We start from the raw sequence: 10,732 nt of genomic DNA on the forward strand, positions 1-10,732 counted from the left end.
CTCACAAGGTGAGTTACTGTGGAAAAGGTAAGTAAGTACGCACAAACCACATATATTTATTAAAGTATAAATTTCACATGAAAGTCTGGATTATTTGCACTTATATTTTATCCTTTCAGGGAACCAGTAAGAGGTATTATGTACCCCTGTATCTATAACCCATGGTTGGATGTCTGTCAGTCACCTTGTTAAAGGGGTCTTCCGGATCCAAAATATATCATCTAACCAGCAGACCCCCACAACAAAGGACATGTAGTGGGGAAGCGGCCCTCTGCCCTAACAATGGTCCATGCATCCACGTTGGGGGGAGGTGGGTCGGGTTTACAAAACATGGAAGGGGGCTACATTTTTTTGGGGCGCACCCTTCTTTTTTGTGCAGATCCAGAAGAAAGAGTACCTTTTGTGAACAGGAGAGGGGGCATACTTGCTCGCAGCCCCAATTCCTATTCCAGAAGGTCCACAACCTGTGAAAGGGTGTTGCTTTACCTTTTTTCATTCCAAGTTTGCTATGTCCACCAGCAGACTGTGAATTCTATCACAGTGTGTGGCCTGAACTTGTTGAGCTGGGCTCTATGGTCTCCCTTTTTAAAACATGGTATCTGACCTTGCCTGACACATTCTCTGATGGGAGTCAATTGCTGCCATTAACATGGATCTGGAAGATTCATACCAGGAATGAGTCAGAGAATGTAATTACCTGTTTTCAAACTAGAACCCTACATGGTAGTGGCTGTTTTGTACTCTATAATTAATTTTTTACCCCACACTGGGTTAGTTTTGTGCAAAATGCACATACAACAAAACAGCAAAAATCAAGAGTCACCACCTACGATAATAGGTACCCTGGTTGGTTGCAGACAACACACATTACAGGCTTAATTGAATTGTCATCATTTGAACTTTAATACACAAAAAAGGCATGTTTAAGATTTCAAAACTTTATTTCACTATTTAAACATTGACAAACAATTTATTGAATTAACCAACATAAATGTAACAACAAGGCATGGAATATAACAAAAGAACATGGTAAAGTTGATTGAGAAGATAAGGGGTTATGCTCCATATCCTGGTGTACTGCCAGAAAAGCTCTCCTTCAGGTGAAACAAAATAGTGTGCAAATTTGTCCGTTAAAGTCAGAGCTTCTGTATTTGCACGCATAGAAGGCCAGTCAATGTCGCCAATACAATGGTCTTCACAGTCATCAATGTTGGGGTGGACTCACGTTGGCGGACAAAGTTGTGGAGGGCACAGGCAGCTTTCACCACATTATCCACTTTGTTTGGGTGCAACATAATGGCAGTGCGGAATATTCTCCATTTATTTGTTAAAATGCCAAATGCGCACTCCACTGTGTGCCTGGCTCGACTTAGCCAGTAATTAAAAACCTTCCTTGTCCCGTCCAGACCTCTCTTAGGGTATGGCTTTAGAATGTTTGGGCCCAGAGGGAAAGCCTCATCTGCCACTAAAACAAAGGGCATTGCCTCTTCACCTTCTACAATGGGTTGAGGTGGGGGTATTTCCAAGTGACCACCTAGGAATCGTGGACCCATAATGGATCCCCGGAAAATGGAGTCACCAGAACTCCCATAGGAACCCACGTCAACTGCCACAAAGTTGTAATCGCTGTCCACAATAGCCATATAGATAACACTAAAGAATTTTTTAAAGTTAAAATACTCTGAGCCAGTGTGTGGTGGCATTTGAACCGAGATGTGCTTACCATCCAGTGCTCAGATGCAGTTTGGAAAGTTGCAATTGGTTATGAATCCCTGGCTGATGTTTCCCACAGAGCAGCAGTGGCGTGTCGGCATTACTTGACTCTTGAGTTCCTCCCAAATGGCCTTGCAGGTTTCGTGGACCACTTTAGCAACTGTAGCCTTGCCAATGTGAAAGGTGTACTGCAGGGAGGTAAAAGTTTCCCCAGTAGCCTGGAGAAACCTGTTGTACAAAAATAACAATAATAATTAACAATGTGAATGTCTATGCAAGGCTACTACTACTAGCACAGGTAGTTTGTACTCACCGCAAGGTTACCAGCAGACGTAGTTCTGCAGGAATAGGGGTCCGCATGGTGGTAGTGTGGCGGGTAAGAAGAGGGCGCAATATTTCCAACAGTAGATCAAACGTGTCTACAGACATTCTGCTGAAATGAAAAAAATTTTCTGGGTACTGACGTAGGTCAAATAGGACGCTCAGGCCACATGGAGAATGAAGGCGTTGAGTCATCAGTGGATGCATCCAGTACCTCCTGCGGTGCACTCTCCTGGTGCCAGTATTCCTATTTCTAATCCTCACCAAAAGTGCCAGATGTAACACCATGACAGGTAAAATCAAGGTGTCCATGTTCACACTGTACCTTGCTTGTTGTATCTGCAGCAAAGAAAATGGACACTGTACTTATTTTACTTCCTGTACTTGCAGAAATCACTTCCCAGGATTAAAATTTGCATTTCTACTTCTAAGTGCTAAAACGCTTGTATAATTGCAGGAAAACGTGCGAAAAACACGGAAAAACATGGGAAAAATGCGGCATAGACGTTTCTCAGCGTTAAAAAAGTTTTAAAACGCTAAAAAAAGTGCATAAAAACGCTTATAAACGCAGTAGGAACGTTTACATGCCCTTTTACAAAACGTTTATGTAGACCCAGCCTTAGACAGCAGGCACTTTCTTACTTATTCCATTTAACCAGAATATGTTAAGGCAAAAAAATAATAAAACACAAAGCTACAAGCAAAATGACTGGACACTACTGATGCTTTTTAATCACTAAGGAGTTTATTTATGAAGAAATGAGCAGAGTCTGATATTCACTGAAATATTCTCTGATGGAGATTCAAATACTGCCAATGAAACACATGTGCCTGGATCATTCTCCATCAGGAAGTTTTCCAGTGGATGTCAGATTCACTGTTTTATAAATAGACCCCTAACAGTTATGAATTAGAAGCTGATCGTGTTTAAATGTGTCTAAAAAAAGCACAATGATGTTCCTTTTAAAGCACCTCTATATCTATAGAAACTTGTATATAATCTAAAATGCTCAAATGAAACAGATCCAATTTTTTTTTCCTTGAGAATACAGACTTTTACGTGACTGCTTTGATTCGAGTATAAACCTAAAGCACAAAATCCGCAGAGCCCCTAATCTCTCCATATTTGGCCTTCATTCGATCCGGCACCATCCTGAAATCCTCTTTCGTCCCAGTGCGGAGAAAGCACTGGCCATGACCTTCTTCTTCCTTCTGTCAGAAACATCAGCCAATCTTGCATTGCGCAGGGGCAAGAACAGTTGACGTAGCCTGCTGTAACTGTAAAATAAGAATGCCAATCTCACTTCAGTGTCTGAAAAAGCCCTTTCTTTGCATGCCCAAGATTGGGGTTATCTACCCTTTTATATAAAGTTAAAGTTTTGGTGATAGGTCTACTTTAAGTCATCTTTTGTGTATGGCTGTTGGCCACCAGTAGATGTGCTGTGTCTTCATGTAATGTGTTTAATAAACTCTTTATTAACCACACTTGTCTCTTGTGGCTCTGATCTGTCAAACCCGAGTCAGAAACAAGTGCAACTTGTGGGTAGTGGTGGAGCATTGACTGAGATTCTTTTTCTAATGGCATTTTGAGGGCAAAAATTAATAACAATACATACCTTTCTGGTGGTTTATTTGCCAAACAGCTGCCACTTCTCTGCTCCCCAACCCCTGTATACTTTATACCTTTCTGTGTGTGTGCAGAATACTTGCTTTCCTGACATTTGCTGTGGTTTCTCCTGCCATCCTATATATTACTACATGACATAGAAGCAGATGGAACCACAGCATACGCAGAAGAGCAAACATTTAATCCATCCAGGATGCTGCAGAAGCTGGGAAGCAGAGAAGCACAACATTTCAATAGATATCCCACCAGTAATGATAATATAATAGCGTAAAAGTGTCAGGGTCCTTATAAATGAGTAATGTTTAGAAGGTACATGGTATGTTTTAGGTAACAAAAATTGTGAACACCATTTACAGCTATGTATGTAAAAGTACACACACTAAACGGAAATGAATAAAGTTGACATTCGTTTAATTCTGCTCTACTGTCTCTACATTAGCTACCATTGCTCATACTGTCTGCAGTATAATCATGTGGCACATTAATAATCAATAACATTTTCATTGCTCTGGAAGATTGTATAACAAAAAAAAATTAACAGTAAACCCCATTTACAGGATGCATAGTCTGATTTTTTTTCTCAATCTGATCAATTTGGCAGTTTATGGAATTATGTTTATGCAACATTGAGGGATGATATTAGTGTTGTTTGTAAAGGCTGCTATGAAAAAACAAAGTATCTAAAGAGAGTTTAGGATTATAACACATATTTTTTTAGGTGTTTTATCTAGCAGTAGTTATTCACAAAATAATGGACGTATTCTTGAAAGGTTAAAGAAGTTTCACAGCATTTCAAGCTGCTTCATCATTTCTAACCAGGTTTGCTACCCCTGGTCACATTGCAGCAGTTTGTTGTGCCTGGGAGCTGTTAGCTGCTTAGTTTTCCTCTGCAATTGTGGCCATACTATTTAAGTTTACCACCCTGCAAAGAAATGGGTCTTTGAAGAATCTTGATAACTACATATATATTGCTACTTGATGGATGCTAGGCCCCACAAACATAAAACAAACAATGATATTTTGTGGTACCAGGGTTTTTTTGCCTTCCTATGTCCATAGGGTTTTTTATCTGGGATATGTTTATTTTTCTAGTAGTTGAACTTGATGAACATATGTCTTTTTTCAACCTGACTTATTATGTAATTATGTGATATGTGGTAACTATAACTAAATAACTATATGTAACGATAACTATGGTAAATGAAACAGATTTTAAATAATATAAATTTTCAATATCCCATTACTGAACATTTTTCACTGTCTTTGATGGTGCTCAGACATTCAATTGTTGTTTGTTTGCCAAGTGGTTTTCTCCAGTATTTACACAATTTATTTTAGATGCCTTTGCAATCAAAAAGGAGGACCTTTAACATGAAATTTAATTGGAAGGAATAAGAACTTTGAAGTATTTCCTGAAAAAATATATAGACCATTAGCAAAGAAGCGAAGCACTGCCATATTTTCCTAACTCATCTCTTGATGATTTTACCAAAATTGATTGCTGAAATGGCAGATATTTTCTTTTTTGAGTTTTTCCTAAAATTAACCTCACACATTATGGACAGTGAGAAATGGCATTGTGATGATTTGATGTGTTGATAAAGCCAATTATGTATAAATAGGTTGAAAATAGACTGGCGTCAGTTGAAATCTTGGTCTTTTCTCCAACATGGGAAAAATCCTTTTTGATCCCCCAAGGGAAATTGGATATTGCCTAGATCAACACTCAATGGTGTTATATATTTTTTTTTAATTTTTTCAATAAAAATAGCTGGCTAGAACTAGATTGTCAACATACTAGATATGGAACAATATTCCACATTTTCACAGCTTTGTGTGTGTAGGGTTTAAAAAACTTTTAATTCAGATGCAGAGGGCCCTTTACAATAATCCTAAGTTGTTGGAGCTGGAACTGCCATTTGTTAGTGATAGACAGGGTACAGCACCAAGCACAGGTGCTACACAATCAGCTTGTGGTCTTCTGCACAGTACTCCAAAGGTCCACCTGTAAAAGATCACATCTGCATCATGTTTACATTGGAAGTTACATGACATTGTGAGTGACATTTTGGCACTTCCTTTTACTAGGTAGGATTAAGCAGAGCTGCTATTACTCAGTCCAACTTTTCACTGAAGCAGTAGATCACTTCCATAGTGCTCTATTGTGGGTTTATTGCAAATGAAGCAGCACATCTGAGCTGCTCCGGAGCTTCATACTGCCAATGGTGGGAAGCCAGCCCAAGCTCCTCCTGACAGCTTGCTTTTAAAAAGTTGAGCATGAACATATGATTCATGGATATGCATGGCCCCCAAGTAAATACATTTACATTCTACAACATTATACCTCATTTGACACATTCAAACAGTACATTCAGGTCTGCTTGTAGGACATATTGTAAAAAGACTATTCTAATACAAAGTTTGGTGCCATCTGCAAACACAGAACCGGTACTCCTAATCCCAAATTTTATATAATTTATAAATAAATTAAAGAATAAATTAAGAGTCCCAAAAATGAACCCAGGGGTATCCCACCAACAACCTAAAAAACATTAATCCCAATTTACTAAATATGATCTTTGAGACACCTTTTCCCCATTTTTTAGACTGAATGTTCTAGACCTTAACATATTATCTGTCTCTGGAGGACTGTGCAAACCAATTTATCATAGTCCTGGTATACTATATTCACAGACACTACTTTTGGTATGTTTTTGTTTCTTCCTTATTTTCTTGAAGCATTTTTTTTTTTAAAAAACTGTTTAATGTAACATTGGAATGCACCTCCGTCCACATTTCACCTCTTTCAATGGCTCACTATTTTTCTCCTGTCCTACAACCCCATCCACAGCTCACCTCTGAGCTCCTGTCCATGGCTCATCTCTGCAATCCTGTTCTAGGCTCACTTGCGGACCTCCCTTCACAGCTTACCAACCCCAGCTACAGCTTACCTCCCAACCTGTCTCCTGGCTTTCAGCACAGCACAGCAGCAGCAAAACATGGTGAGCAGCAATAGTTGGACATTCAAGGTACCAGGTAAGAGATCCAGGGCATGTTTCCCAAATATTTGATACTAGTGATGCCACTAGTAAAAAAAACCTTGATACCTTTTAAAATTTTGCCACAACATTGACCTTCTGCCAATCCACTGGTATCAAGCCAATCATTGTAGAGTCTTTAAAAAAATGTATTTTCAAAAATAGCCATGTGCATACCAAGTAATTGCTAGGGATATCTCTGACGTAGTTTTGATTTATGAACTCGTAATTAACAAAGCAATGGCATCACTACGTGAGCTGTCACAGAACATGAGCACAATATTGGCTTAATTCACAAAAATTACACATCAGGAGAAGGATGTTTATTTCATAAAAGTTACAGTTATTTTTTGCTAAGATCTGAAAATTACAGTTATATGTCTGAATTAGAAATCCTTATCCTTGTGAAAAAGGTTTGTGAACTATTTACCCACTATTCCATATCCCCCCTCATACTGTATGATACTTCTCCTACCTCTTAGGTTGTAAGCTTTTGTGGGCAGGGTCCTCTCCTCCTCCTGTGTCACTGTCTGTATCTGTCTGTCATTTGCAACCCCTATTTATTTGTGCAGCACTGCATAAAATGTTAACGCTATATAAATACTGTTTAATAATAATACATTTCCATAGCATTATTATTTCCAGGAAAATTCTAGATATGTCCCTGGAAATAATGGACCATTGGCAGCTTTGTACAGCAAATTGTTATACTTGATTTATCAGTGACAAAAATATTACTTTCTTTTCACATAACAACCAATCATAGTGGAGCAGAACTTAAAGTGAACTAGAACAGTAAGTAAAAACAAAGGTACCTTATATGGGGTTGTAAGCTAATGGTAGCTTCTTCATCTAGAAGTGGTTTGCTTCATTTAAAATATTTTAATAAACATAGGGCTAAGTTCAGATGGATGAGGAGGTAGCATTGCAGTACCTGACTTCTCCTATTCATTAACCTTACCCACGGTTGAGACACTACATGTAGCATCTCACCCATGCCCTACCACACTTAGGGAATGAATGGTGAAAGTAGCGGGTGGTTCAGTACCACCTAATGTCAAATGTTGAACCACTGTTAGGAACATACTTGACATAGCCTTTACATATTTAAACTATAACAATGTTTTAATTACCAAATACATTGTCAGTTTCCTTTTTTGCAGAGTGGCTTTGAAGCTTCACCTGCAGAAGACATCTTACCAAGGCAAACTGAAAGACATTTATTTGCATTACTATGGTCAACAGAAAGCAAAAAGCATACTCTCAGAATTCAGGTAAACTTAAAAGAAAAAGCCTATGTAAACAACTCCAAAAACTTTCAAATCTACACTTTTAAACAGTGTAATATCTTGTGAAACTTTTAGGGTTTTTTTTTTAGTTCTCTTCCTTTTGTATTGCATACATCACAACAGAACCCTGTACTATATTATGCCAGATAAAAAAAAGCCTAAATGACTGCACTTCTCTTTTATGGCCATTTTAGGACCTCCCAAACAATCCTTTAAAGCCCATCTTTGGCCAAGTTATCATTCACCTCCTACTCTTTCTAACCCACTGTGAATGTTTTATATTTTTCTTCTCCACTGTCCATGTCCCTTGCCATTGCCAGCTTCAGGGGAAACTGTTGCAAATGTGCCCACCCTAGGTGGTTCCCCTATAGTCCAGCTGGACTGACTTGGATCCAGAAGAGCCTTCATGTGTGTCTTCATGTCATAGAGGCAGTGATATGGACACTTGAAGACGGAACTGGGACTGGAGCACCAAGTAAGTAAAAAGGGCATGTAGATGTTTTTAATGCTGACAATTTACAAGCTCATTTACAAGGGGTGAGGGTCCAGAGGTCAGCTTTAAGTATACATTGTATCATTATCCTAAAAAATATCAGTATGATGTTTCACTATGAATAATAAACTGTTATTAAAATTCGCCAAAAAATCTGGTACTTAAAATAACTGCCACAATGTAATACATTCACTCTATTTATATGTAATATTTATAAAACATATTTAGAACTCCAGGGTAATACAAATATAGACACTGACAACATGTGACCTTAGTGTGTGGAAAGAACTTGAATATTATTTTAATACTGAAAAGGGGGTGTTGTATTTTATGTTGAATTTACTTTATCTTTTAGCCAAAAAAAGGTTTGTCAGTGATAGGGGCTACAATGTATAGAGCACATTGGTTGACCCCTATGTTTGAAATATATTATATAAGAATTTATTACAAGTGTCCCATCAACTATTTGTGGCATTTCAAGGTAGATGGTGAGAGAATTGTATTGACAAGGGTTTATTTTGTCATTTACTTGCCAAATTTTACCATTTGTGCTAAAATGGCAGCAAGTTGGCAGAGACAGCAAAAACAGTGACATTTTTTTCACTACCTGTTTTTAGTAAAAGTACAAATTGTGAGTTGAAAACTATTCTTTATCGAACCTAAAACTTACAAATAAAAAGAACACTTTACCTGTACTTCTGGAATCCATGCATGTTACCCCTAGATATGTACTACATAGGTATATTTTCTGCTATGTTTGCATGTCATTTTCAGGGCAGACATGAGATGGGGAGAGAACTTGTCAAATAACAAAACTCCTCATTTGCACTGACAAGGGGACAGCCTGATATAGACCAATAGTAGAAGTTTTGGTATATGCTTTTAGAAAAAAAATAGCAATTTGAGTCAAAAACATTTTTTTGGGAAGATTATATTTTGCATGTTTAATTTAATTTTACATTTCCTTGCAATATGCAGCTGAAAATAAGTAATGGCATAGATACCAATGGTGACTGCTCAACACCATAAATAAGGGGTCACAGTTACACTTACAGTATTTAATAAATATACTGCATTTTATTTACACTATAATTCCTTTTCTACATGAATAGTTCTTATGCTGTAAATCATTTTTGCTTTGGATCATATATATAGCTTTTTTTTACCACAAGACTACAATATAAGCAAACGTATCACTGGAATCCCTGCTTATTTTAGTTTTAGAGGGTTACCAGGTATAGTGACAAAAGCAATGCAGCAAAGGTGGCATCCATGAAAAGGCAGTGCCAGGGTTAATACCCCCTGGTAGGGGCCCCTAGGTGTCCCAGTGGTCAGGGATCCAGTCATATTCTACAGGACACACGTGGTGCTGTTACCCTGTATTTCCTGCAAGCTCTTCTCTCCTCTCTTTAATCCGCACACCCACAGCGACCCAGATCTTTAAATTCAGCAATTCTTTCTCAGGTTTCAGCAAGTCATTGGCAGTCGGGGCTATTTTTGGGACATTTTTCTCTCCCTCTCTCTCTCTCTTTCTGTAGTGCAGATGCAGCTCAGGGAAACGCAGGGAGCATGATAAGAACCCGCAGCTATATGAATTGTGAAATCCTCTCTTTCCTTCTGCTTTCCCTCTTCCCTTTCTGTGATCACCATCTCCCCCTTCCCCCGGCAGCTGCTGGAGCTTCTGCACCGGAATCCCGGGCTCCTTCACACGGATTGGCGGACCGCTGCGCTACGGTAAGGGCAGCACACTTCATACTGCAGATTTTTTTTTTTCTCCCATGATGGGACCTGTGTGTAGAGAGATTGTATTCAGTGACCACCTATTCCAAAGCTATCTCTTCTGCCATGGCAGGCACAGACAGGGTCATCTGATCTCCATTTCTCTGCACTTGTAAGTGTTTCTATTCTTTTCGTAGTGTGAGTATGTGTATGTGTGGCATTTTATGCAGGTAGTAAAGATATCTGAGATTTGCATGGCATCCTACCAATCCTAGGCTTAAATTGTAATTATCAGATGCTATTTCTCTAACAATTTATGTATGTCTCATTATTTGCATATTTTTACATATAGGCCTGTTAAGAATGGTCTATCTATCTATCTCATTTTTTTTCTTTCTAATCCTCTGTCTGATGCTCTTCAAAAATATATCATAGACCCGTTTATAAAATAAATTTCACTATCTATTTAAATGTTCCAAATTGGACTGTTTAGATATATATAAATATATATATATATATATATATATATATA

At 38.2% G+C, this 10,732-nt stretch overlaps 1 protein-coding gene and 1 long non-coding RNA gene across 2 annotated transcripts in view; one reads left to right on the forward strand and one right to left on the reverse strand.

Annotated features, from left to right (window-relative positions):
- Positions 1-9,524: 9,524 nt before the first annotated feature.
- The window catches only part of LOC140343723 (uncharacterized), a 2,515-nt gene continuing 1,307 nt past the window's right edge, over positions 9,525-10,732 (reverse strand). Inside the window, exon 2 of the long non-coding RNA XR_011923402.1 lies at positions 9,525-10,269. This is a non-coding gene — a long non-coding RNA (uncharacterized lncRNA). The remainder of the gene's footprint in view (positions 10,270-10,732) is intronic.
- AMMECR1 (AMMECR nuclear protein 1) overlaps positions 10,039-10,732 on the forward strand; it is an 82,436-nt gene continuing 81,742 nt past the window's right edge. Inside the window, exon 1 of the mRNA XM_072430584.1 lies at positions 10,039-10,215. The gene's annotated coding sequence lies outside the window, so the exon portion shown is untranslated. The remainder of the gene's footprint in view (positions 10,216-10,732) is intronic.

The sequence above is a fragment of the Pyxicephalus adspersus genome, chromosome Z (genome assembly GCF_032062135.1).
Source record: "Pyxicephalus adspersus chromosome Z, UCB_Pads_2.0, whole genome shotgun sequence".
NCBI classification, from domain to species: Eukaryota; Metazoa; Chordata; class Amphibia; order Anura; family Pyxicephalidae; genus Pyxicephalus; species Pyxicephalus adspersus.